Below are 27097 nucleotides of genomic sequence, written 5' to 3' on the forward strand. Positions count from 1 at the left end.
TTATGTTTTTAGGGCCGCACCTGTGGCATATGGAAGTCTGCAGGCTAGGGGTCAAATCAGAGCTGCGACTGCTGACCTCCACCACAGTCACAGCGACACAGGATCTGAGCTGTGTCTACCATCTACACCATAGCTCATGGCAAGGCTGAATCCTCAACCCATTAAGTGAGGCCAGGGATCGAACCTGTGTCCTCATGGATACTAGTCAGATTCATTATCACTGAGCCACAACGGGAACTCCCGTAACAATATCTAAATCTCATCCATTTTTTAAGCCTCATTTAAAACACAGCCTCCTCCACGAATTTTCTGTCTTCTCAATTCCTGTAACTGTGCAGAAGCTGGTGAGGGCCCTTAGGCTTTCTATTGCACATTCTGTTTTTGTATGTGTTTTGTTTCCTCTGCTACATTCTATGATCCTTGAGGCCAGGGGCTGTACATTTTTCTTCTAGGAGCCACTAACACAGAGCCCAGGATCCCTGATGTCCATGGGATACACTTTGTCGGAAGAGCTTGCTATAGATGCTCCTGTCTGCAGGAGAGCCTCGAATGGGCTAAATGCAGGACTCGCCTTCATGATAAATGTATTGGTAATGCCAGGGTCCATTCTAAATGCCTCATCCTGGCCGGATGTTAAATATATAACTCTTCTACCCCCAGGTTGAGGGGTCGACTCGATATATTTTTCTTTAAGGGCATAAGTTCTATATTACTCGTCCATATCTGTGAGGAATCTTGGGATTGCATGCTGCAAACCTACTCACCCATACTTATATAGAAAGGATTTGGCCAAACTCTCTTTAAAACAACCTTCTCTCATCTCCTTGGTGCAACTTCTGTTGTTAGGATAAAAAGGATCCATAAACAATGTTCAGAACACATTAAAGATTCTATTTTTTTTTTGTCTTTTATATTTTTAGGGCCACACCTGCGGCACATGGAGGTTCCCAGGCTAGGGGTCCCTTCGAGCTGGCCTACGCCACAGCCACAGCAATGCGGGATCCAGGCCACGTCTGTGACCTACACCACAGCTCATGGCAATGCTGGATCCTTAACCCACTCAGCGAGGCCAGGGATTGAACCCGTGTCCTCATGGATGCCAGTCGGGTTCCTTAACCACTGAGCTATGATGGGAACTCCCAAGGTTCTAACTCTTTATGTCAACTCCTAAACAAACATGTTGACCTAACCTTGGACCATGGGCCCAAAAGCTCATCAAAAAGGCATCATCTTTCCAGGAGAGCCTAGTTATTAGATAGTTTCCCCAGGGGTTGGCCTTTCAGAACACGTGAAGGATAATGATGGCGGCCTCCACCATCACCACAAATGAGAGCACACAAGTGTCTCCATCTTTTATTCAGATGGACTTCAATTATTAATGTTATTTACAGCCTCTATTATATATTCTCCTGGGCACACACATCAAAGCCCAGGAGGCTCTGGTGCCTAGAATATATTCTAGTTTGTTCTTCCAAGAAAGGAAAACCTGGAGTTCCCATTGTGGAACTCCAGAAACGAATCCGACTAGAAAGCATGAGGTTGCAGGTTCGATCCCTGGCCTCACTCAGTGGGTTGAGGATCCGGCATTGCCGAGAGCTGTGGTGTAAGTCACAGATGTGGCCTGGATCTTGCATGGCTGTGGCTGTGGTGTAGGCTGGCGGCTGTAGTTCCAATTCGACCCCTAGCCTGGGAACCTCCATGTGCTGCGGGTGCGACCCTTAAAAAAAAAAAAAAAAAAAAAGGACGACCTGCATATTGCTCTGTTCTGGTGTGAAGTAATTAATCAAAACTCATATGCCTGGGATGACCTATAAGTGGCACTTTGTTTAAGGACCAAGAACTGCATATTCTCTGGGAAGCCCTTACTCTGGCCATGTCAGGGATGCTCCCCATTCACAAACTTGCAAACAGAGGGAGATGCTCCCTTGCATATCTATCTATCTATCTATCTATCTATCTATCTATCTATCTATCTATCTACCTATCTATCTATCTATCTGTTTATGTATGTATGTATGTATGTATGTATGTATGTATGTATGTATTTTAGGGCTGCACCTGCGGCATATGGAAGTTCCCAGGCTAGGGGTCAAATCCGAGCTGCAGCTGCCGGCCTCCACCACAGCCCCAGAAACTCAGGATCTGAGTCACAACTGCGACCTACACCACAGCTCACATCAACACCAGATCCTTAACCCACTGGGCAAGGCCAGGGATCAAACCCTTGTCCTCCTGGATCCTAGTCGGGTTCAGTGCTGCTGACCCACCACAGGAACTCCTCGCCTGTGTATTTAAATGATAACAGGCGTTGTATTTCCATCTCCTTAATGAGACATCACCCAAGTTCCAGAGGGAACCTGGAAGTCTCGCAGCATCTGACTCCCTTGCACCAAAAAGCACCTGGAGCAGAAAAGCAAGAGTTGAGCTTGAGCTGCCGGGTCCCAGGTGGGTTGATGCATCCTCAGAGCCCAGACCCAAGCACCTGGCACCAGGAAGAATACAAAAGGGCCTCATCACCATCCGGCTGCTCCCACCCGAAGCAGGAAGGTGAGAACAAGGAGTGGTGGCCTCCTGGGTGTTGGTATTAGAACACCTGCTTCCTCCTCTTTGCCCCAGAGCAGCTCTTTTTATTTTCATTTCCATGCAAACAAGGTAGACCTGTCCTAGCGTGTGTTCTGAAGAGGTTCTTTCAGGCTCAGGGCCTGGGGTGCTTTAACATACTTAGATGTACGCTAACAGCAGGCTGCCATCAAAAAATTCTATAATAGGATTAAAATAAAAGAGAAATGTGCTCGCCGTGGAATGGCAATGATGATTTAACACGTTTCAAGGGCTTGGTGGGAGGGAGCAGCACTAACACAGCAGACGGGCCTGCTGTGTGGAGGTGTAGCCTTCTTACCCATCAGGGTTTTGTGTTGTGATCGTGGATTTGGGGAGCTCAGCATCGAGGGTTGTACTGCGAGGCTTTGGGTAAAGGACCTGCTCGCTGTTAGAGAAACGTGTGTTGTTTCATGCTTGCTTTTGTGCTTGTGCTCCATGCACCCCATCTAGGAGGTGAGCTCTGAGGGGGAGGGGAAGCTATTGGCCTCCTGTGATTCCTAATGTCTACAGCTATACCTGGCACAGCCTCAGTGCTCAGTGAATACGAATTACACTCTGCAGCCAGACTAAGGGTGACCTTGGACAAGTTTCTTTTTTTTTTTGCTTTTTAGGGCTGCACCTGCAGCATATGGAAGGTCCCGGGCTAGGGATTGAATCAGAGCTGCAGCTGCCAGCCTATGCCACAGCCACAGCAACTCTGGATCCAAGCCATGTCTGTGACCTACACCACAGCTCATGGCAATGCCGGATCCCTAACCCACTGATTGAGGCCAGGGATCAAACTAGCATCTTCATGGATACCAGCTGGGTTCATAACCTGAGCCACAATGGGAACTTCTGGACAGGTTTCTTAATCATATTCAGCATCAGTGCCTGCACCCCTAAATGAGGACTGGGGACACAGTGATTTTCTAAGCTTCTTGTCAGGACACCTACAGCAATGGAAGCCTGGCCCCTGTTTCCGCATCTGGCTTTCTAGGCTTCACAGACAGATGTTTGCTGTGGCTCTGCTGGTAGAACCTCAGCTTCAAGATCTGCGGGGACCGAATTGCTTTGGGAGTTTTCTGCTTCTTCCTTGTCTCACTCTGAAGATGCTGCGTGTGTGGCTTCTAGAGAGACAGCAGGAAGTGGCTGCAGTAGAAAAAAGGAGAGGCTTTTAGGATCTGCTCAGAGGGGCCCCTGGAATGAGCCAGTGGAACCAAATGCCTGGGACACACGGAGGGAGAGCTAGGCAGAGCAGTTACTTCTGGAGTCTGGAGAAGGGCACTTAGCAAGGTCAGGTACTTGGCATCATGTCCTTGAACCACCTGTCCTTATGCTCCTTCTCCTGCCACTTTACGGTAAGGTCCCCTAACTCGGGCAGGGATCTCCACTCATTGTGGTACCTGCAAGCTCTCCATCTTTTCTGCCTATTTTTCTTCCGTCTCTGTTGATAATTGTCCACCCCCACCCCTGCACCAGGTCCCATTCCCTCCATCCTGCCCCCGGGGCCCTGGAGACTGGCCTTAAACACCATATCCTTTGGCCCCCTTGTCCTTTGGTTTCCGATCGGGTTCTGCCAATGGGAGGGGTTGGCAAATGATCCAAGGGTGGGAGAAAATGTAGATCAGGAATTTTTCTTCCCCGTGGTCTCCCCGCTTTGGCACCAAAGTCTGGGGACAGCTCTCTTCCTCCACTGCTGCAGTTCCGGCCTGATGGTCCCTGCTTCAAGGCCCCGGTTCTGGCAACACGGTCTCCTCCCACTGCCCCTTCAGACATGGGGACAGCTGTGGCTTTTGGCTGCTTCAGCTCCTGGTGCCCTGCCGCTCCTCATGGTTCCCTGAATGGTTCCTGGACCTCCTCGAACGGTCTGGCCATGCGGGCTCTTATTTGAACCATCCCATGGAAATGTTGTGGTTGCTAGAACACTGATGGATGTGCCCTCTGTGGGGCCTATCCTAAAGAAACCTCAAGGTATGGCCTTTTTGCTCACCTGCTCTTCATGGGAAGCTTTCCTGAAAGTATCCTGTTCATACTGAGGATGTCCTCTATTTATTTATTTATTTATTTATTTATTTATTTGTCTTTTTGCCTTTTCTAGGGCCCTTCCTGCGGCATATGGAGGTTCCCAGGCTAGGGGTCGAATCGGAGCTGTAGCCACTGGCCTATACCAGAGCCACAGCAACACGGGATCCAAGCCGCGTCTGCAACCTACACCACAGCTCACGGCAATGCTGGATCCTTAACCCACTGAGCGAGGCCAGGGATTGAACCCACAACCTCATGGTTCCTAGTCAGATTTGTTAACCACTGAGCCACAATGGGAACTCCCTATTTATTTATTCTTACTAAGGGCTGCACCTGTGGCATATTCCCAGGCGAGGGGTCGAATCAGAGCTGTAGCCACCGGCCTACGCCACAGCCACAGCCACACTAGATCTGAGCCGTGTCTGGGACCTACACCACAGCTCATGGCAATGCTGGATCGTTGATTCCACTGACTGAGGCCAGGGATCGAACCCACATCCTCATGGATACTAGTCAGGTTTGTTATCACTGAGTCATGATGGGAACTGTCCTTTTTTAAAAAAATTTAATTTTATTGGTGTGTAGTTGACTCACAATGTTGTATTAGTTTCAGGGGGACAGCAAAATGAATCAGTCACACACCTACATATATCCATTCTCTTTCCCTAAATGGTTATTACAAACCATTGAGTAGATCTTCCTGTGCTGTACAGTAGGTTCTCTTTAATCATCTCTTTTAGGAGTTCCCGTCGTGGCACAGTGGTTAATGAATCTGACTAGGAACCATGAGGTTGCAGGTTTGATCCCTGGCCTTGCTCAGTGGGTTAAGGATCCAGCATTGCCATGAGCTGTGGGTCTCAGATGCGGCTTGGATCCCACCTTGCTGTGCCTCTGGCGTAGGCCAGAGGCTGAAGCTCTGATTAGATCCCTAGCCTGGGAACCTCCATATGCTGCGGGAGCAGCCCTAGAAAAGGCCAAAAAAAAAAAATCATCTCTTTTATACCATAGTGTGTGTATGTTATTTCCACCCTCCCAATTCTTCCCTCCCCCAATGGTTTCACCTATGGTAACCATAAGACTGGTTTTGAAATCTGTGAGTTTGTTTCTGCTTTTTAGGGCTGTGCCTGTGGCATATGGACGTTCCCAGGCTAGGGGTCAAATCAGAGCTGCAGCTGCCGGCCTGGCCCTACAGCCACAGCAACTGGGGATCTGAGCCTCATCTTAAACTTTCACTGCTCCTGCCAGTAATGCCAGATCCTTAATCTACTGATTGAGGCCAGGGTTGAACCCACATCCTCGTGGATACCAGTTGGGTTCATTTCTGCTGAGCCACAACGGCAACTCCTTTTTGTATCATTTTTTGTTGTTGTTGTCTTTTTGCCATTTCTTGCGCCGCTCCCATGGCACATGGAGGTTCCCAGGCTAGGGGTCGAATCGGAGCTGTAGCCACTGGCCTACGCCAGAGCCACAGCAACGTGGGATCCGAGCCGCGTCTGCAACCTACACCACAGCTCACGGCAACACCGGATCGTTAACCCACTGAGCAAGGGCAGGGACCGAACCCGCAACCTCATGGTTCCTAGTTGGATTCGTTAACCACTACGCCATGACGGGAACGCCCCCTTTGCATCATTTTTAATTAGACTCCACACATAAGTGATATTGTGTGCTATTTGATGGCACTGCATTCTTGCTCCCCACTCTCTGAGAAATCCCTCCCGTGCCCTCCGCTACCCTCCACAGACTGAAGATCAAGTTCATCCATCCATTCAACAAATATTTACTGAGCACTTACTCTGTGCCAAGCGCCGCTCCAGGCATGGGATGTATTTGTGGAAAAAACACTCAAACGATTCATGCGCTTGTTGTTCCCATTGTGGCACACCAGGATCAGCAGTGTCTTGAGAGCCCTGGGACACAGGGTCAATCCCCGGCCTGGCACAGTGGGTTGAAGATCCCGCATTGCCAAAGCCGTGGCTTAGGTTGCAACCTTGGCTGAGATCTAATCCCTAGCCCAGGAACTCCATATGCCGCAGGGTAGCTGAAGAAGAAAAATTAAAAAAAAAAAAAAAGATGTGTGCCCTTATCAGACTATATTTTTCTGGGGTTGAATCTGTGTCCAGAATTGTAATTCGGGTTTTCCAATTGACGTCCCACATGGTCCCACCAGCTCCTCACATTTGAACCCAAATTCATGATGACCTAAATCCCAAACTCTTGTCTGTTCCTTTCGAGGTCTGATCTTACCACCCCACCCAGGAACCAAGTTCGTTCTCTTGTCCTTTTCCTTTATTTTTCCATAGATTCTTTCAATTCGGCTTCAGAGCTCTCTCCCAATTCCATCTAACTTTTCTTTCCTAACTCCCTGGGCACAGTTAAGGATCTCACCATCTCTCCCCAGGACCATGGCAATAGCCTCTGATCTGTTTCTCATCTCTGGTTTTCCTCTCCCATTTCTCCTATAACCGTGGCTGAACTTCGTCTCTGCAGAGCTTCTAATTGCTTAAAGAGTTCTGCCAGCTCAAATGAACCCATCTACAGACCAGAAGCAGACTCGCAGACTTAGAGAACAGACTCATGGTTGTCAAGGGGTGGGGGGAGAGAGTGGGATGGACCTGGCGTTTGGGCTTGGTAGATGCAAACTATTACTTTTAAAATGGATAAGGGAGTTCCCCTTGTGGCTCAGCTGCTAACAAATCTGACTAGCATCCATGAGGACGCAGGTTCGATCCCTGGCCTCGCTCAGTGGGTTAAGGATCCGGAGTTGTCATGAGCTGTGGTGCAGGTCGCATACACGGCTCGGATCCTGTGTTGCTGTGGCTGTGGCGTAGGCTGGCAGCTACAGCTGATTCAACCCCTAGCCTGAGAACCTCCATATGGCACAGGTATGGCCCTAAAAGGCAAAAAATAAAATTAAAAAAAAAAATAGAATGGAAAAGAAATGAGGTCCTATGGCATAGGACAGGGAACTCTATCCAATCATGTGTAATAGAACATGATAGCAGATCATATGAGAAAAAGAATGTGTGTATATATATATATATATTCATCTATGTCTGTGTATGGCTGGGTCACTTTGCTATACAGCAGAAATTGACAGAACATTAGAAATCAACCATAATTGAAATAAATAAATTAATTAAAAAAAGGGTTCTACCAGCTCCCCATTGCCTACTTCTTAGCATCAGAGTTTCCGACCATTATGGACCATCTGATTCCTGCAGCCCTAAGCCCCACCATGGGGACTGCTCAGTTCCCTGCACCTGCATGGCCATCCTGGCGTCCCTGCCTTTGCTCAGGCCCTTCTCCTGCATTGCTGTATCTCCCGTCCCCTCTCTGGTTCCTCAGGCCCCTCTAGGGGTCACCTTCTCTGTGGGATTTTCTCTGATCCTCCCCAGAAGAATTAATTCCTCGGTCCCTTTTCCTTTCACGGTCTTTGCTCTTTCTCTTTAGCTTGTTGTTCTTTTTCTTCACCTTTACCTTGTTGTGCTGTGTCTCCATCTACCCTGAGAGCCCTTTGAACCTTTCTAGGGCTTGTGAATCTTTGGTGTTTTGTAGAGTTTGGTGCAGAAGGATGATCAGTCTGTGTTGATGATCTATGTTAGAAATGTATATTTCGGGAGTTCCCGTCGTGGCGCAGTGGTTAATGAATCCGACTAGGAACCATGAGGTTGCGGGTTCGGTCCCTGCCCTTGCTCAGTGGGTTAAAGATCCGGCGTTACTGTGAGCTGTGGTGTAGGTTGCAGACATGGCTTGGATCCCGCGTTGCTGTGGCTCTGGTGTAGGCCAGTGGTTACAGCTCCGATTGGACCCCTAGCCTGGGAACCTCCATATGCCATGGGAGCGGCCCAAAGAAATAGCAAAAAGACAAAAAAAAAATGTATATTTCGGTGCCATCATGTCCTTGCCATCAGAAGCACTTTCTAAGCTCCTAAGTCTTCTTGCTACCAGCTCAGGCCACTGGGCAGCTGCTACTGTGGCTGGTTGGCCACATAGCATCTTCTTGCCTCCAGCTCATGTCCCTAAACTCTATCACAATGGCTAATAGATCTGATGGCGGAGGGCTAGAGTGACCCCTAAGATTTAGTGAACGGAAACGAATGCTCTGACCTCTGTTTTATTTTTCCTTTCAGAGGAGGTGGTGAGATAAGCAGAGATCAGAAAGCTCAAGCTGTCTCAGCAAAGACCCCGGCAAGGCAGCAGCTCATTCATGTGCAGTCAGAAGGTCACCAAAGCCCTGGGGCTGCCTCTCCAGCCCTAGCTCCCCGTTCCTGGTCCTCCTACCCTAGGCTGCTGGCACTTTTATCCCCCTTCAGGTCTGACCTGGGGGTGGCTGTGGGCACCTCACCTGCTGCCATGGGGAGAGAAGCAAGAGAGAGGAATGGATTCCCTCCAGGACTTCCTCTGCAGTCACTATCAGCCTGGAGATGGTTTTGCTGATAATATCCTAGCCAGAAGCATTACCGAAAGCCTTTGCTCTGGTTCCCAAACAGCTTGGGCGTGGGGCCAGACCGGGCGTCTGCTGCTGGTAGCGCCAAATGCTAAAGTGCTGTGAGGTTGGAGGCTTGCTTCAGATGCCAAGTATCTTTCCCTGGGGTGATCGGATCAACTTCCTGTGTTCAACCTCCATCCTTTCCTACCCCCTCACCCTGCCCAATAAACAACAAACAAACAATAACTAAGGGTTGCTGAGATCCTTGGCACCAAAGGGGAAGCCTTCTCAGGGGCCATCCTGATGGGGGGGGACCAACACGCTGAGGCCACCTGTACCTCCATAAAGGGCAAGCCCAGCCGTGCTCACCGCCTGTGTCAACCGGTCACGGTCACGGTGAAGAGCAGAGCTTCCTGGTCATTGTTTAGGACCAGAGCCCATGGGAAGAAGAGGCAGGGTGGTTGCCTTGAATGGAAGGAAAGAAGGAAGTGAAGAAGGATGGGGATAATGAGTTTCCCCTTCTCTCCCTCAGTCAGTAGAAATTTGAAACCGGTTTTGATTTCCCGAAACTAAATTTGGTCCCACGTTACCAATCCACAGCAGGCACTTCACTGTGTTTCAGCACAAAGTAGATTCACGGCAGCTTGAGATAGTTTGTCAAATTCCTGACAGTCCCCCAAATGGAGCTCACAGCTGCAAGAGACGGTTTCTGACACTGGGGGAAAAAAAAAAATCCCCCCAAACTCTTTCATCTTACCAAAGCAGGACTCCAGGGAGATCTCAAAACATATGAGAAGAGAGAGCAGTGAAATGATATCCTTGAAACATCACAAGCGGGGACCCATTGGATCCTACGTGCTGTTCTCACTATGGCTGGATTTCCTGGAATGAGCCTGGGGAATGAACACGTTGCCACTCATGGGCTCCTCGGACCTGGAGGAGGTTTCAGGGAGAGTTTAAAGTGTAGAGTCTAGACATTGTTTTTTTTTTTTTTTTTAAAAAAACACACAGACGTGTCTATCTTATTTTCTTTGCAATATTAGGGCTGAGTATTAGACAACCAATACACTGTAATCTATTCCTCGCACAAAGGAGATAAAAGGACTGACAGACACTTCGATTTCTCCATCTTCTTTTAGGTTCCTGTAGGATGAACGAAATGACATAGCTCTAATATATGTATTGTCCAATTTGAAACAAAAATGCCTTTTTCATAGGAGGCTGCGTTAATTTGAACATGCATGTCCTTCTATTTTCCTTTTGCAGATGTATTTAATAAATGCTGGCTTTTTGTTTCAAATATCAGTACTTTGTACAAGGTTTGTTTTCTTTTAGCAATTGTAATTCGATTAAATTGCACTCAATGAATATTTGCTTGCCTCCCCCTAAAAAACCCATGTTCTTTTATCCGGTTCGGCGGAAGGAATAATCTTGGAAAAGCCCACTAGATGGCAGTGTCACTACATAGGTGAACAATATCTGGGCCGGCGATCCGGAAAATGAGGCTTGTTTATGGCGTAGCCGCCTTGGAAAATCCAGAAGGTGGCAGATTTTAGCTATTTATGAAAAGATAACGCTAGTGAAGAAGGTTGCCTTTTAGAAAAAATATTTTTATTTATCTTTCCAGAAGGAGATTATGAGCTGAATAAAATTATCTGTGATATTTAAAATATTTGAAAATGTTTCACATTTTTAGAGAATGTAATACAAGCTGAAGGGCCAGCAAAGCAAACGGTGACACAAAATCAAGGTGAAATTGACCAATAAATTGAGAACTCCATTACAGGAACAATTTCCCCGAGTTTGAGTCATCGCGTTTGAGTGATAACCTAAACCTGTCTAAACTTTGTGAAACATTCAAGGCGAAGATGGAAGGAGATAGCGAGGGAGACAGAAGGAGGCGGAGGAACTCCGTGTGGGCACCGATGTTGGTATTTTTCACCAACTTTTCCAGGCTCCCGGAGGACCTCAACAGACCTCTGCTTTAGAGTTCAGTTCTTTTCAAGGTTACTGATTACCTGAAGGGATCCTGGTTTTAAAAATGAAAAATGACAGCTTGAGTACAATAGTCCAATTTGGAGGGACCGGGCACCCGAGGCAGCTTTACTGCCTCTTGGAAGCTTATTGCCATGAATACAGAGCCACATCCATTTTCTGGAAGGCGACACCGCCCCAGCGTTGAAGCCTCACCTGAAACCCTGGGTTGGCGGGTGCTGGCTGATTCCCAGGGAATACCTGTGTCTTCGTCGCATTGTGGCCCCAAGCAGTATGGATGGGCTTGTCTTTTCAGCTCCTGCAGGAAACACACTTTCCTGAGCAGGTCCTGGGGGTGGGTGGCAGGATGGCAGGACTGCGGGATGGCGGCTGAGAAGTCATTCTTCTGAGTGACAGCTCTACATGGCTCTTGGCACTCCAATATGTCAGGGAACTGCTGCTCCGACCAGAGTCATTTATCTCATTTAAATATTCCGGAGAGAGTAGCCTCCGTTCTCAAGTTACATTCATTTTCATCTTTATGCTCTAAAAGGGCTGGGCAGCCTCTCTCAAACTGAGGGGGGGAAAAAAAAGAAGAAAGTGAGGAAGGAAGAAAAAAAAATGGTGAGGAAATGCAGCGAGTGAATGATATATAAGGTGAACCCAGAATTCAATATCTAGGCTGAGGACACATATGTCTTGGGCTGCAGATATATGGCTTTGAACTGATGGAGAAATGGGCAGGAAGAGAGATAATCTTTATCTCTGATCTCAAGCCTTTAGAAATACCTAAGGCTAAATCACCCTAAGAAGAAAGCAGGATATGAAGATTGCTCCGAGCTACCCATGAGATTTCAGAGGGCAGGCTACTGGCTGAGCACACTTTTTCTTCCTTTTTTTCCCTCTTTCTCTTTTTCTGACACACACCTTGAGATCAGGGCCCCGTTGGTACATGGACCCCTCAGCAACGTGTTTGGCTTTAGGCTAAGATTCTGGACTCCAGTTTTATTCAGGAGGAATTGCTGGCCTTTCCTTTGGATTGATCATTTGAAATCTTTGGAAGAGGCAAAGTGCGGTGGGTGTGGGGGGTGATATTTGCCACAGCCGACTCTGTTCCTGAGAAAATCCTGTTAGAACATTCCTTTCTTTCTCTAACATTTCCAGTGCCTACTCATGTACACGTGAGTTTATGGACCCACTAAATACAACCTTCTAGGTTGCTTATTTCTTTTGTTCAGTTAGTCATCACTGCAGCAGGCTTTTAATAGCTTGGAGTGATAATAATAGAGGGACGAGAATGCATTTTGGTGCTCAGGAGAAAGGGGCCCATTCTACAAAATACGGTATTCTGCAATAAGTTATGGTATATTCCTCCTTTATGGTATGGGGAACCGCTTCGCCACAAAATGGCTCTATGATCAAAGAAGAGAAAAAGGGCTCAGTAAGTGCTTTGGTGGCCACTGACTTGTGAAGCATAAAGTCCATTATCTGCACTGGTGCTAATATGCCTAGAAGCCCCATCATAGCCAAACCAATCCATTGGAATTGATATTCTCTGAGCTTCTTTGAATTGTCTGGAAAATTTTTCAATGCTCTAGGCTGTTGGTCTTAACCTACGACTTTCACTAGAAAAGTGCTCTCTCATGGAGTTCCTTTCGTGGCTCAGTGGTTAATGAATCCGACTAGGAACCATGAGGTTGTGGGTTCGGTCCCTGGCCTTGCTTAGTGGGTTAAGGATATGGCCTTGCCGTGAGCTGTGGTGTAGGTTGCAGACGTGGCTCGGATCCCGTGTTGCTGTGGCTCTGGTGTAGGCTGGTGACTACAGCTCCGATTCGACCCCTCGACTGGGAACCTCCATATGCTGCAGGAGCGGCCGTAGAAAAGGCAAAAAGCCAAAAAAAAACCCCAAAAAACAAAAACAAAAACAAACAACAACAACAACAACAAAAGAAAAGTGCTCTCTTAGGGAATTGTATTGGTGTGGTTCAAGTACGTTTATGAGATACGAGAACATTTTGGCAAGAACTATTTACTCTACCCAATGTAAGGAAGTGTTGGTTTATAACTGCCCTTGCGGAAGGAACAAGGGGGCAGACAGAGATGTCATTCTTCCAGTCCACATGTATTTGGTTCTTTTCCACTTCACCCTGTGTGGTAGGTGCTCCTTACTGCCCTGTGTGAGTTGGACGTGGCCATATTTTTGCATTGGCCAGAGAAACATGAATGTCACTTTTAGATCGAAGCTTTAAGAACCTGATCTGAGTGGTTCGATTCTGTTCCCCTCTTCAGTCACTCTAAAGAATTTTTGGAGCTGGAACTTTCATCAGCCTGAGTCCCTGAAGTGATCACAATGAGAAAGCCCTCTCTCCCATCATGTGTCTGTGACTTCGAGGTAGGCATGTAGTTGAAGTGAGAAGTAAAAGTTTGTGTACCAAGCTGCTGCATTTGGGGGACTATTTGTTACCACCGCAGAACCTGGACTCTTCTGACTGATGCCTGGGAATTACATTCTGATCTGTTTTCCAAAGGCTAGGAAAGCAAGGATCTGCTTCCACTTTACCAGGGGAGTTTGACATCCCTTGGTCTTTATTATTATTTTTTTTTAGATTTCTTTTTTGGGGGGTGGGGGGCTGTGCATGGCCTGCCGAAGTCCCTGAGCCAGGGATTAAACCAGAGCCGCAGCAGTGCAACACTGAGTTCTTGACTGCTGGGCCACCACGAAATTCCCTTTTTTAGACTTTTTTTCCCTCTGCCTTTGATTAATGAAAATCTTTTGGTTCTTCCGGCAAGGAGAAATTTATTGGTTCTTCACATATATATATGTTCTACCTCCCTGGCACCCTCTGATCCTCCAGCTTCTCCTGCTGTCTCCTGCCATCATTGAGGTGCAGGCTGAGACATCACTTTTTTTTTTTTGTCTTTTTGCCATTTCTTGGGCCACTCCCGCAGCATATGGAGGTTCCCAAGCTAGGGGTCGAATCGGAGCTGTAGCCACCGGCCTACACCAGAGCCACAGCAACGCAGGATCCAAGCCACGTCTGCAACCTACACCACAGCTCATGGCAGCACCGGATCCTTAACCCACTGAGCAAGGGCAGGGATCGAACTCGCAACCTCATGGTTCCTAGTTGGATTTGTTAACCACTGTGCCACGAGGGAACTCCCTGAGACATCACTTTTACAGGGACGTCTTCCTTGATTTCTGGGACTGCCTCTTCTTTATGTTCCCAAGCCCCTTGTGTCATCGCATCGGTATTTAAACCTTGTATTGCATTTGCCCTTTCTGGTGTGTGTCTCTCTTTGACCTGTTCTTATATCTTTAACTTTTGGTTCCAGGGTATGACTAATAATAAATGGCTTATTTAAAAGATAACATGATGGAGTTCCCCCTGTGGCTCAAGGGTAATGGACCAGCATCCATGAGGATGCAGGTTCAATCCCTGGCCTCACTCAGTGAGTTAAGGATCTGGCGTTGCCATGAACTCTGGTGTAGGTTGCAGATGCGGCTCGGATCTGGCATTGCTGTGGCGGTGGCATAGGCTGGCATCTGCAGCTCTGATTGGATCCCTAGTCTGAGAACTTCCATATGCTGCAGGTGTGGCCCTAAAAAAAGACAAGAAAAAAAAAAAAAAGCTAACATGAGGGGTAGAACTGAGGACTGAATGAATATGGAATCTGAATTTCTTTCACTTTTGTTCTGCCTCCCGCCTCATGCTTCTGTTCTCTAAACTGGCCACAATGAGAGAGTATTAATGGGAGAGGGTTAGTCGTCAAGACACTCACCAGTGATCCACAGCCAGATGGGGGGCCCATGATACCTCTGACTTTTCACCTGCAGCTCTGTTGTGGGGCCACTACAAGCTCCTCAAGAAGCCGAGGTGCCCCCCTCTCTGCTGTGCAAGGCCTGCCATCCCCCCACTGCCCTCTGATCTCTGATGCTCCCTTTGCCAGACCCTCCCTGTTGGTGACTGTGTTGTTTTGATTGTCGTTGTTGGCTTGGAGTCGGCCACAGAAGATCGGAGTGGTGAGGACAAGTGACCTGGGGTAGAAAGTATTCATCTCTGTCCCTGAAATGGTCCCAGGTGTTCAGGGCTCAGGCAAAACCTTAGGGGTGGGAGATATTTGGAGACAGGGCTCTTCATTCTCTGGACCGGACTCTTCCGCCACCAAGGCAGCTGTCCAAGGTACTAGGCCTATGAAACCTCATTGGTCTTTTTCCCTAATCCTGGTCTCCTTGGCTACAAGGGAGCAGTCTGGGTTCACGTCTTCCCCTGCCCTGGTGAATCTGTAATAACAATTTGATGCCATCACCCTCCAAAACAGAAGAATAAGCCTTTATGGCTTGCTTCTGATGTTCCATGAACTTAGTGAAGGGCTAAGCGCAATTCCATTTAAGGCTTGCAACAGGGTAAACTTGAAATTGGTACTATGGTTATTTGCATATGAGAAATAAAGGCTTAGCATGATGAAGCCACTTGCCAATATCACACAGCCAGGAAATGACAGAGATGGGACCTGAATCAAGGTGTTTTGATTCCTCACTGCAGGTTTTTCTCCTTACGTTCTCCTAGAGATGCCTTAGAACCATCTTCAATTGATTCTATAATTTCAGCATCAAACCAAGGGCATGATACATTGGTGGTGGTGGTGGGGGGTCCAAAGTGTCAGGCCTCCATCACATCAGATGGAGCATAGGGTCGCCTGTTTGGCTTATCCTCAAGTCCACGCCTGGGCATTGCCTAAATCCGAAAGACTGTCCCTGACATTAGATGATTCCTTTCGGCGCCCCTGTGGGAGAAGGAATTTTCCTGGCGATATGATTTTGGCTGGCACAGAGGCAGCAAAGGGACTTTTAAAAAGAAGCATATGGCTCTTTGGCATTATTATTCTGGGGTGCTGAGATCTAATGAAACAAGGAAAGCGTCGAGAGCCAAGGTCATTATGAATATAATTCAGATTTTAAATTGCTATTTGTGGAAAATATTCCTTCAGCCAGTTGAACCAGGTTAAATCGCGGCAGCAATTATATTTACAGGCAATTGCTTGGCCCCGTCCTTCCCTTTGCCAGTGTGGACCCAGTAAGCTTTTGAGTTACTAGTCAGTAGGGCAGTACATAAAAACGGAATATTGTTATTGCCTCATTAAGAGAGACCCTGATTCTTTCAAGTCTGCTCTAACAAGAGCCTTTGGAAAAACAAGAGAAATTTCTAAATATCTGATTAATTTAGATGGAGCAATTAACGAAGAGATGTAGTTAACGGTACACTCAGCATCACTCATTAGGGTGGTTGCGTGGGAGGCAGCCTTTGACTGGGGAAGGAGGCTGTTAGAATCAAGTGCCACCACGTAACTGCAAGTCAGCCCCAGTGAGTCTTGTAAGCAATCAGGTTCCTGTCTTTGAGGCTTACAGATGTGGAAAAACCTCCTTTTTGGTAGTGCTGGTTTTTATGCCGGCAGAGGATGAAATTGCTAGAGAAATCATGTCGTTTCTACAGTTCGTGTTTTCTTTAGCTTCAACAGCCCGGCTGCTGACGGGGCATCTCCTCTCTGTGCATATTGCTGGGGGCTGGGTGGCTGCCCTTGAGTACCTGCTGCGGTGTCACCTGGAGCACAGGGTTCTGTGGCTTGCGGAGACCGTCGGGAGACCACCACACCTGAGTGGTCTTGGCTGGGCCTCTCACTGGGTTTCTGTGGAGGCAGTTACACAAATTAAACCATGAAGGAACTGGGCATTACTTAGGTATCTCCAAACGCAGCTGAACTAGAGCCCCATCCAATGCTTGATGAAAGTGACCAGGGAACACCTGAACTAGAGCCCTATCCAATTTTTCTTCTTTTTTTTTTTAGGGCTGCACCCGTGGCATATGGAGGTTCCCAGGCTGGGGGTCAATTTGGAGCTGCAGCTGAAGACCTGCCCCACAGCCACAGCAATGCTGGATCATTGACCCACTGCGCGAGGCCAGGGATCGAACCCAAATCCTCACGGATACTAGTTGGGTTGGTAACCTGTGGAGCCACAACAGGAACACCCACCCCCCTTCCAATGTTTAATTAGAGTGACCAGGTGAAACTGTCCTGGTTGCTATGGGGTCATTTGAATAGCTCTAATTAGTGATGGGTTATTTGATTGGCAGCAGGCTGCCCAAAGACAGGGCACCCAGTTGTTTCCCTCTCGCCATGGCACTGAGGGGCAGGGCAACTCCAGTGGTGGTAGGGGCACTGATATTCTTCCAATGGGAACCGTCGAAAATTGGGTTAAGTCCTGAAGCCAAGTGTTTGAGGCAGCTTGAGCAGCAACCTGAGGCCTGAGGGGTGGGAGTGAACTGGCTCTGGGAGAGGACCTTTCATTAGCTCTGGGAATGAAGGATTAGCCAGGAGCCACGCCTGATGCCTACAATAGTGCCTGGGTCTGAGCTGGCCCATTCCTAGAGGTGGCAGCTCCAAGGTGCAGTGGTTGGATGTGTGAGCCATGGGGAGGCAGCCTTTGTACACATGGCCAGGCTCCCACCTCCTCTGGGGGTAAGAAAACAACTCCAACTTCCAGGGATGAGAGCTGGCTGAGCAAGGGGGGCCCCTGGGGCCCTGATCATACCAGGGTTCAGAGCAGGTCTGCAGACTTAGGCTCAGAAGTTGGTATCAACCATCCCTGACAAAGGAAAGTCAGGCAGAAAGTGTGTCTTACGGATGGGGCCAGCGTGGGAGGGTTGCAAGGTCTGTGGAAGGGGTGACCTGGCCACCCAGGGCTCCCTGTGAGCATCCCATGTCCCAAGGTGGCTGAGTTTGAAAGAAATTTGTTGGGAAGGAGTAGGTCCCTTTGCGGCACAGCAGAAACAAACACAACTGGTATCCATGAGGTTGCAGGGCCGATCCCTGAGGCAGATTAGGGAGTTTCCGTCATGACCTAGCACAGACGAATCTGACTAGGAACCATGAGGTTTTGGGTTCGATCCCTGGCCTCCATCAGTGGGTTAAGGATCCAGCGTTGCCATGAGCTGTGGTGTAGGTCCCAGATGCAGCTTGGATCTGCATTGCTGTGGCCATGGTGCAGGCCAGTGGCTACAGCTCTGATTCGACCCCTAGCCTGGGAATTTCCATATGCTGCAGGTGCAGCCCTAAAAAGAAAAAAAAAAAAAATTTGATGGGAGAACAATGTGGGAACCCAGTGACTGTACAGACCCTTCACTTCTCAGGTCTGGAATCCATGCTTTGATTCGAAGCCACAGAGAGCAGACGAGATGGGGGCTGCTGCTGTGCTTCCTGCTGAAGATATAGGTCCTAGTTGTGGCGGGGGCGGGGGTCTGGGCCAGAAGATGGGCCTTTCCAGAAACACAGGCTGCTGTGAATTGGGCAAGACATTGATGGACAGAGAAAGAAATGCTGCCCAGTGACTAAGAAGAGTTCCTTCACGTCCCATAAAGCCCGCCCTTTCCACAGGCCAGGGCCTTGACTGTCACCGAGGTACCCAGCAAACAGCTCCCAAATAAAGATGCCAAAAGCAACAGCTGAAGGCTTTTTGTCTCTGAGGGCTTTAGATCATCACAGCCTAGGCATTCAGATTTAAAAAATACAGTTGAGGAGTTCCTGTCGTGGCTCAGTGTTTAATGTTTCCGAGTAGGAACCATGAGGTTGTGGGTTCAATCCCTGGCCTTGCTCAGTGGGTTAAGGATCTGCCGTTGCTTTGAGCTGTGATGTAGTTTGCAGACTCGGCTCGGATCTTGTGTTGCTGTGGCACTGGCGTAGGCTGGCAGCTACAGCTCTGATTCGACCCCTAGCCTGGGCACCTCCATGTGCTGCGGGAGCGGCCCTAGAAAAGGCGAAAAAGACAAAAATAAATAAATAAATAAATAAATAAATAAATAATACAGTTGACCTTGGAGTTCCCCTTGTGGCTCAGTGGGTTAAGAATCCAGCTAGTATTCATGAGGATATGGGTTTGATCCCTGGCCTCACTCAATGGGTTAAGGATCCAGTAGTGTCCAAAGCTTCAGCGTAGGTTACTGATGCGGCTCAGATCTGGCGTGGCTGTGGCTGCGGTGTAGGCTGGCAGCTGCAGCTCTGATTCGACCCCTAGCCTGGGAACCTCCCCATGCCATGGGTGCAGCCATTACAAAAAAAAAAAAAAAGAGTTGACCCTTGAACAATAAGAGTTGACCCTTGAACAATATGCGTGTTAAGTTGACTCTTGAACGATGTGGGTGTTAAGGGCATCAACTCTCAGGGCAGTGAAAAATCCACATATAGCAGTCAATTATATGTACAGTCAGTCCTTGATATGTGGCTTCAACATCCATGAATGTAACCAACTATGGTGACACTATGTTCTACAGGACTTATTTATTTTTTGAAATATATTTGTGTGTAACCAGACCCACGAAGTTCAAACCCATGTGGTTCAAGGGTCAACTGTATAAAGAATTCATACAGAGGTTACTGGCCATATGTTCCAATTCCAGGTGTAAATTTTGTAACTCTGAATAAATCCTACATTCAGGTCTCTCTAGACTGTAGTGCCTGGAGCTTGGCAGAGCTGGTTTAAATTTTCCCTTTGCCACTCACAGGCTAAATGAGGTTGGGCAAACGGTTTTTTGGAGACACCTTAGATTCCTCATCAGTAAAATGGGAATCAGAACATGGTCTCTGTGGATTTGTGGAGGTACAGGATGCAGAATGCCTGGCCCTGAGCACCTGCTCCATAGCTGGAAGTGACTGGCACATGAATCCATGGTACTCAGGATGCCAGGTCAGGGAGCACAGGATGACACTTGCAGTAAATTGACGATGTCCGAAAATAACAATCGAATTATTTTATTCTCTTTGCTCTTTTGCTGTTGACCAAAACCCAAATAGCCCATTGACAGATGAATGGATCAAAAAGAAGTGGTACATATACACAAAGGAATACTACTCAGCCACAAAAGGACAAAATAATGCCATTTGCAGCAATATGGATGCAACTAGAGAGTCTCACCTTTAGTGAAATAAGTCAAAAAAAGAAAGCCAGGAGTTCCTGTCGTGGCGAAGTGGTTAACGAATCCGACTAGGAACCATGAGGTTGCTCAGTGGGTTAAGGATCCGGCGTTGCTGTGAGCTGTGGTGTAGGTTGCAGACGCGGCTTGGATCCCACATTGTTGTGGCTGTGGTGTAGGCTGGTGGCTACACCTCCGATTGGACCCCTAGCCTGGGAACCTCCATATGCCACGGGAGCGGCCCAAGAAATGGCAAAAAGACACAAAAAAAACAAAAACAAAAAAACAAAAACCAAATATCATATGATGTCACTTATGTGCAGAATCTAAAATATGGCACAAATGATCCTATCTACAAAACAGAAGTTTTGGAATTTCCATTGTGACACAGTGGAAAGGAATCCGACTAGTATCCACGAGGACTTGGGTTCGATCCCTGGACTTGCTCAGTGGGTAAAAGATCTGGTGTTGCCGTGAGTTGTGGTGTTGGTTGCAGACGTGCCTTGGATCCTGCATTGCTATGGCTGTGGCATAGGCCAGCAGCTACAGCTCCTATTTGACTTCTAGCCTGGGAACTTCCATATGCCACAGGTTTGGCACTGAAAAAAAAACAGAAACATATCACAGACATGGAGAATAGACTTTTGGGGTTAGTAGATGCAAACTGTTATATTTGGAATGGATAAGCAATGGGGTCCTACTGTGCAGCATAGGATATTTAATGTTCAGTTTCTTGGGGGTAGAGCATGTTGGAGGATGGTATAAGAAAAAGAATATGGAGTTCCCGTCGTGGCGCAGTGGTTAACAAATCCGACTAGGAACCATGAGGTTGTGGGTTCGATCCCTGCCCTTGCTCAGTGGGTTAAGGATCTGGCGTTGCCGTGAGCTGTAGTGTAGGTTGCAGACGTGGCTCAGATCCCGCGTTGCTGTGGCTCTGGCATAGGCCGGTGGCTACAGCTCCGATTCAACCCCTATCCTGGGAACCTCCATATGCCGCGGGAGCAGCCCAAGAAATAGCAAAAAAAAAAAAAAAAAGAAAAAGAATATGTGTGTGTGTGTGTGTGTGTGTGTCTGGGTTTTTATGATGTACAGCTAAAATTGTCACAACACTGTAGATCAACTATACTCTAAACAAACAAACCAGAGCTCCTGTCGCGGCACATTGGAAATGCATCTGACCAGGAACCATGAGGTTGCAAGTTTGATCCTTGGCCTTGCTCAGTGGGTTAAGGATCAGGCATTGCTGTGAGCTGTGGTGTAGCCTGGCAGCAACAGCTCTGATTAGACCCTCCTAGCCTGGGAACCTCCATATTCCGAGGGTGCAGCCCTAAAAAGGACAAAAAGAAAAAAAATTAAAAAGAAAAAAAATAAAAAAACAAACCCTGTAGAAACTTTCCCTTATACATCTGGCATTTAGCTTTGACTACATTACAAACTGTATGTATTAATGATTCCTGACCTTTATCCTGTCCCATCCCTTCCAGATGGGATCCTGGGGGTCAGGAAATGTGTCAGTGACAGCTGAGTGCTTCCATCTCATTGGCACAGCGTTAGAATAAAAGGACATGCATCGCACATGCTGGGAACATTCAGAAATACTATATCCCCATTTATACTCTTTTTTCAGGGGAAACTCCAATTCATTGCATTCTCCAGTTTATGCCAACACAAAAGCCAAGAAGCATCCATTCAAAAGAGAAGATGGAACCTCTCCCTGATGCAATCGTCTAAAAGTCTGGCAAATACTGTCTTTTATCTAGCTCAGAAAACCTGGCTGAAGGTACTTTTCTAACCATTGGGGTTCTTCTGAGCGCGGTGATGGTCATAAGCTGGACCACTGTTCTGTGGCTGGCAGTCGCTTTAAGTCACCTCCCCCTCCCGCTCCAAAGAGGGGGTCTTTTGGGGAGGGGTGTGACGGAGGGAAATGGAGAGCAAGATGGGAAGTTCACCCTGGGGAGGTGACTTGAGGTCTCGGGAACCCCGAGAGGGGAGAAAGGAGCCTGGAGGGTGGGAGTTCCGCCTGACAGGGAGATGCGGGCAGGAGATTCGGGCATCTTGGTCTGAATCATTGTCCTGGTTCCTCAGCAGCAGAACGATCTGTGTCTGAGAAGCGCTCAGCTGGAACGGGAAGGAATTCAACTTGACGGCCACCGTTAGTCAAATGCTCTCTTCTGGGTCACCACGCCCGTAGGAAGAAAGAGTGATGGAGATGAAGTTAAGAGAAGCAAGAAAGGGTCTGCTGCCTGTTTCCCTGGGGAAAGGCGCTGTGTGAATTTTGCCCATCAGAGGACCAAGGAAGCACCTCTGCCTGATGATCAGGTCTTTCTGTCCTTAAACAGGGCTTGAGGTTCAATGTAATTCAGCAGGAAATTGAGGATTTCTTCATTGAATCGGCATTAATTACTTTTTAAATGTAAATTTTCAGCTGTGAGCCTTTTTTAATATTAAAAAAAAAAACCCTCCAAGTACATCAGAGTAAATCAAAGTCTAATTGGTGACCAAATTATAGGGTTGAAAGCACTTTTTTTTTTTTTTGCCATAAGTGAGTAAAAATTAGCAAATGTGAATACATGCTTTTTCTTTCATTAATAATGAGTCCTATGGTGATAACCCATTTTGAGCAAAATAGAAATTTCAATTTTGGACTGAGAGCTGTCATGCCATTAGGGGGCGTTTTATTTCATCGGTGCTTATTCATCCCAGACCCAGCAGATCCTCAGGAGCGCTGTCGTCCAGGACATGGTAGAGATGGACAACTTAGTGGGTCATGGTGAAACCAGACATGGCCCTGCGGGGCTCCTGGGTGCAAAAGCCTTTCTGTGTCCCCCATTTCTTGTTCTTAGGACGCGTGCTTCATTCAGCCACCATGACCTTCCCTGAGTTCCTAGGGACAGGTTCAGACAGGTGCTGATCAGAGCAGGAAGGGGATGCAAAAGACAAGGGAGGAAGAGTCAAGCAACAAGAGCACAGCCTCGGGGCAGGATCCTGGTTCCCTCTCCAGGGATACACACATCATATAGACATCTGATACACCTAAGAGAAAAGATATATTCCTGATGCTTCTTTGAGAAATGAATACTTTAAAACTGAACAGCTTAGAGTCCTTCCTTGTCCTTCTCCCTGGCTTAATGGCACCTTAAACGCAATCACCCATAAGCTAAAGATTGGGCCCCCTGAGCATAATTGCCTGTGGGTTAAAGTTATTAGCACATGATGTTTTTCAGGAACTTTCCTGGTTTGTTCCAATCTCTGACCAATATGCCCTTTTCGCAAGTGCTGTGATTCTAGGCACTAACCCCGAAGGCCACCATCATGACCGTACGGAGAGCTCCTGACTCCAGCCTGGGTGACCAAGATGCCCCCAAAGAAAGAAGAAAGTATGCTTCTCCCAATCCTGATTCCTATCCGAAAACCTGTTTTTCTCCTTTTTACTGTAAAACCCCTTGCAATTCTCTTCATGGAGTGGGGGCAGTCTTGAAGGCATTAGCTTGCTGTGACCCTTCGTTGCCTGGCACAGCAATAAAGCTATGCTTTCTCCTTTCCCCCAAACTCTGTCTCTGTGTTTCAATTCAGCCCCCACAGACAGAAGCTGAAGTCCAGCAACAGTGTGGATGGGATTCAATCAGACCATGTTCAAACGTATTCCTGGGGCTTCTGTTTGAGAAGCATGGTACACTGCAGGGAGCTGGGGCTTTGGTCAGAGATCCATACAAGCCCCAAGGCAGAACCTGGTCAGAGAACCCTCTCTATCTAGTCACTTATGATGGAACCTGATGGAGGTCAGTGTGAGGAAAGACTGTATATATACGTGTGACTGGGTCACTTTGCTGGACATAGACATTGATTTAACACTGTAAACCAACTCTAATGGACAACGTAAAAATAAAAATCATTAATAAAAAAAAGAGAGTCCTCTGGGAAGCTGTTTGCTCAGCTTGATGGCAGTTTCAGCCCACCTCCTATCAGCCGTAACTATTTATATTCAGAGAAGCAGATTCCACAGCTGTACTGACTGCCTCTCAGTGACTCTGAAACCAGTTTCTTCTCCTTTTCTTTCAGAGAAGATTTGAAAAGTTGGCGGTGGTAATCCTGGAGAGAAGGAAGGCAGACTGCTCTAGGGGTGCAGGGTTGGTGGGGGGGCGGTCTCCTGTTGCTTTCCTAGCTTCCTCTTCTCTCTGAGACCCTGTGGCTTTCTCACCTCTTATTTCCAGATAACCACATCCTTTTCATAATGAAACAAGGATTTGGTCCTTATCTTGACCTTGCAGAAAAAGGTGTTTTCCTCTTGGCCTTTTCTGCCAAGACTACAAATCTCCAGGTTAGGGTCAATCTCTAAGTCAAGCTACTAACTCTGGCTGCAAGTGGAGACGAGACCTGGGGGGCAGACCCAGAAAGTACTGGTGGTTTAGGTGGAGGTCGTGTCAGGAAGGGCATTGAGATACGGATGCCAAATCACTCATCGGGCGTGGAGAGAACTGGAATCCAGGCCGGGCTCAGCCACGGCCGGGCTGGAGCCGCACAGGCAAGTCTGTTGACCTTTGTGGCTTCAGCTTTCTCATCTGTGAAGGGAGGGCCCTGCCTGAACCGCCTCTCAGACCACTTTCAGCTATGAAATTCTGTGATTGCTGCAAGGATCATTTTCCCTATTTCGGTGAAACAATAACAGCTCTGGGCTTGGAAAATGATCTGACAGCATTGCTCCATGAATGAAAATGTGTCTAAGCATTTTGCTGAGAACAGCCCCGTTTCTTGTCTAGAAAAACAACCCCCCACCAAATGCAACCCGGGTGGTGGGGGTAGGAATAAAGAATAATACCGCCACTTTGTATTTTTACCTTTCATGATAAAACAGTGGTTTTAAAAATCATACAAAGGTATCCGTTTGACAAATGGCACATTTGAAACCTGATTTAGCAAAGGGTTTTTACCTTCGTAATTTTAAAACTGTCACTTGAACTAAAAATATAGGCCAGCAAGTTGGCCTTTCATATTTAATGTTTTTTTTTTCTCCCTTTTTATTTGCAGTTCACTCTGTTCAGCTTTGATGAACGAAGTAGCGGAGTTGGAATGGAGAATGACCAGTCCTTGGCTAATCCATTATTGAGGGTGGTGGATGTGACTTTTCCCACCCGTTCAGAGTTGAACTTTTTCAACACCAGTCCTAGTCGACTAGGGCGCATTAGCCATAGATCTTACTCTTAACTGTTTAAGAGTCGCTGAAGAATATTTGACTGAAAGAGGACAAACTGGAGGATGGCTCTCTCTCCTGATCGATTTTACGTTTGTTAAAATAAGTATGTTATGGCCCCAGATTAATTGGTAATTATAGCAGGTCAGAGAGAATCTGGAGCAAAAATGAGAACCCCAGGGAGTCCTGGAGTGTGGAATATTAAAAGCTGCTATGCAGGATTAATGGAATGTTTACAGATGTGTTTTTCCATTTTTAGGTGAGAATTGAGGCAAGTCGCTACATTTCTTTGAACTTCAGTCTACAAAATGAGGGAGTTGGAGTAGCTGTAAGCAAAGGTTTCTGTATGTTCTACAGTTTTTGTTTTTGTTTTTTTCCCCCATAAGCAAGGCATATGGAAGTTTCCAGGCCAGGGATCCAATGAGCCACAACTGCGACCTATGCTGCTGCTGCGGCAACTCGGGATTCTTAACCTGCTTCAACACAGTGGCAACTGTCTGCCCTACAGTCTTTTTTCTTCCTTCCTTCTTTCTTTCTCCCTTTCTTTCTTCTTTCTTTCTTTCTTTCTTTCTTTCTTTCTTTCTTTCTTCTCTTTCTTTCTTTCTTTCTTTCTTTCTTTCTTCTTTCTTTCTTTCTTTCTGTTCTTTCGTCTTCTTTTCATTCTTTCTTTCTTTCTCTCCTTTCTCTCTCTTTCTTTCTTTCTTCTTCTTTCTTTCTTTTCTTCTCTCTCTCTCTCTCTCTCTCTCTCTTTCTTTCTCTGTCTCTCTCTCTCTCTTTTCTTGTTTTCAGGGCTGCACCTGTAGCATATGGAAGTTCCCAGGCTATGAGTTATATTCGAGTTGCAGCTGCCAGCCTGCACCCCTGCTCATGCAATACATGCAATGCCCGATCCTTCACCCACTGAGCGAGGCCAGGGATCAAACCTGCTTCCTATGGAGAGTAGGTTCTTAATCTGCTGAGCCAGGAGGGGAACTCCCGTTATAGAGTCTTTTTTTTTTTTTATTACTCAGTGAATTTTATTACATTTATAGTTGCACAACAATCCTCACCACCCAATTGTATATTATTTCCATCTCAAACCCCCCAGTCTGAACCCCTGAACCTGTTTCATTGGGAAACCACAAGTTTTTCAGTCTGTGAGTCAGTTTTTTTTTTTTTTTGTCTTTTTGCCTTTTCTAGGGCTGCTCCTGCAGCCTATGGAGGTTCCCAGGCTAGGGGTCCAATTGGAGCTGTAGCCGCTGGCCTACACCACAGCCACAGCAACTCGGGATCCAAGCCGCGTCTGCGACCTACACCACAGCTCATGGCAACGCCGGATCCTTAACCCACTGAGCAAGGCCAGGGATCGAACCCGCCACCTCATAGTTCCTAGTCGGATTCGTTAACCACTGCGCCACGATGGGAACTCCTGTGAGTCAGTTTTTAATTGTGCCTTTTTTTCCCCTTAGACGGGACTTTGCTGAGGAAGGGCACCTACATATTGTTGGGATCCACAGAGTTAAGGACTTACGGGCCGGCCGGGGCGGGGGGGGGGGGGGGGGCGCAGATGTGAAGCCGGGAGAAGTTGGCACCAGCTTCTGGGATCGGTCCCGGGCCTCGTGGGAGGGGCAGGGCTCCCGCCAATCACTGAACAGCTTCTCTGTAAACTGAGGATGATTAAGCTTCCCTCCTAGGGTTCCTTTCAGGCTTGAAATCGGTCACGGAACTGCAAGCTCTGGAAACGCCGTGTAAGTGGAAGGTATTCACATAAAACGCGTTTTCTAAAGACTATTGATGGAAACATCTTTATGCACCCGTGCGCGTCCTTATTGAAGTGTTTCTTCAGTTATGAGCTGTCATTAGCTTCCGATTCCAGACTGTTGCTCTATCCCGAGAGCCTAATAGATGTGCGCACAACAATGGCGTGCCTGCTGAATACCCCTCCACCCC

This window comes from Phacochoerus africanus, chromosome 13 (genome assembly GCF_016906955.1).
Source record: "Phacochoerus africanus isolate WHEZ1 chromosome 13, ROS_Pafr_v1, whole genome shotgun sequence".
In the NCBI taxonomy this organism is placed as follows: domain Eukaryota; kingdom Metazoa; phylum Chordata; class Mammalia; order Artiodactyla; family Suidae; genus Phacochoerus; species Phacochoerus africanus.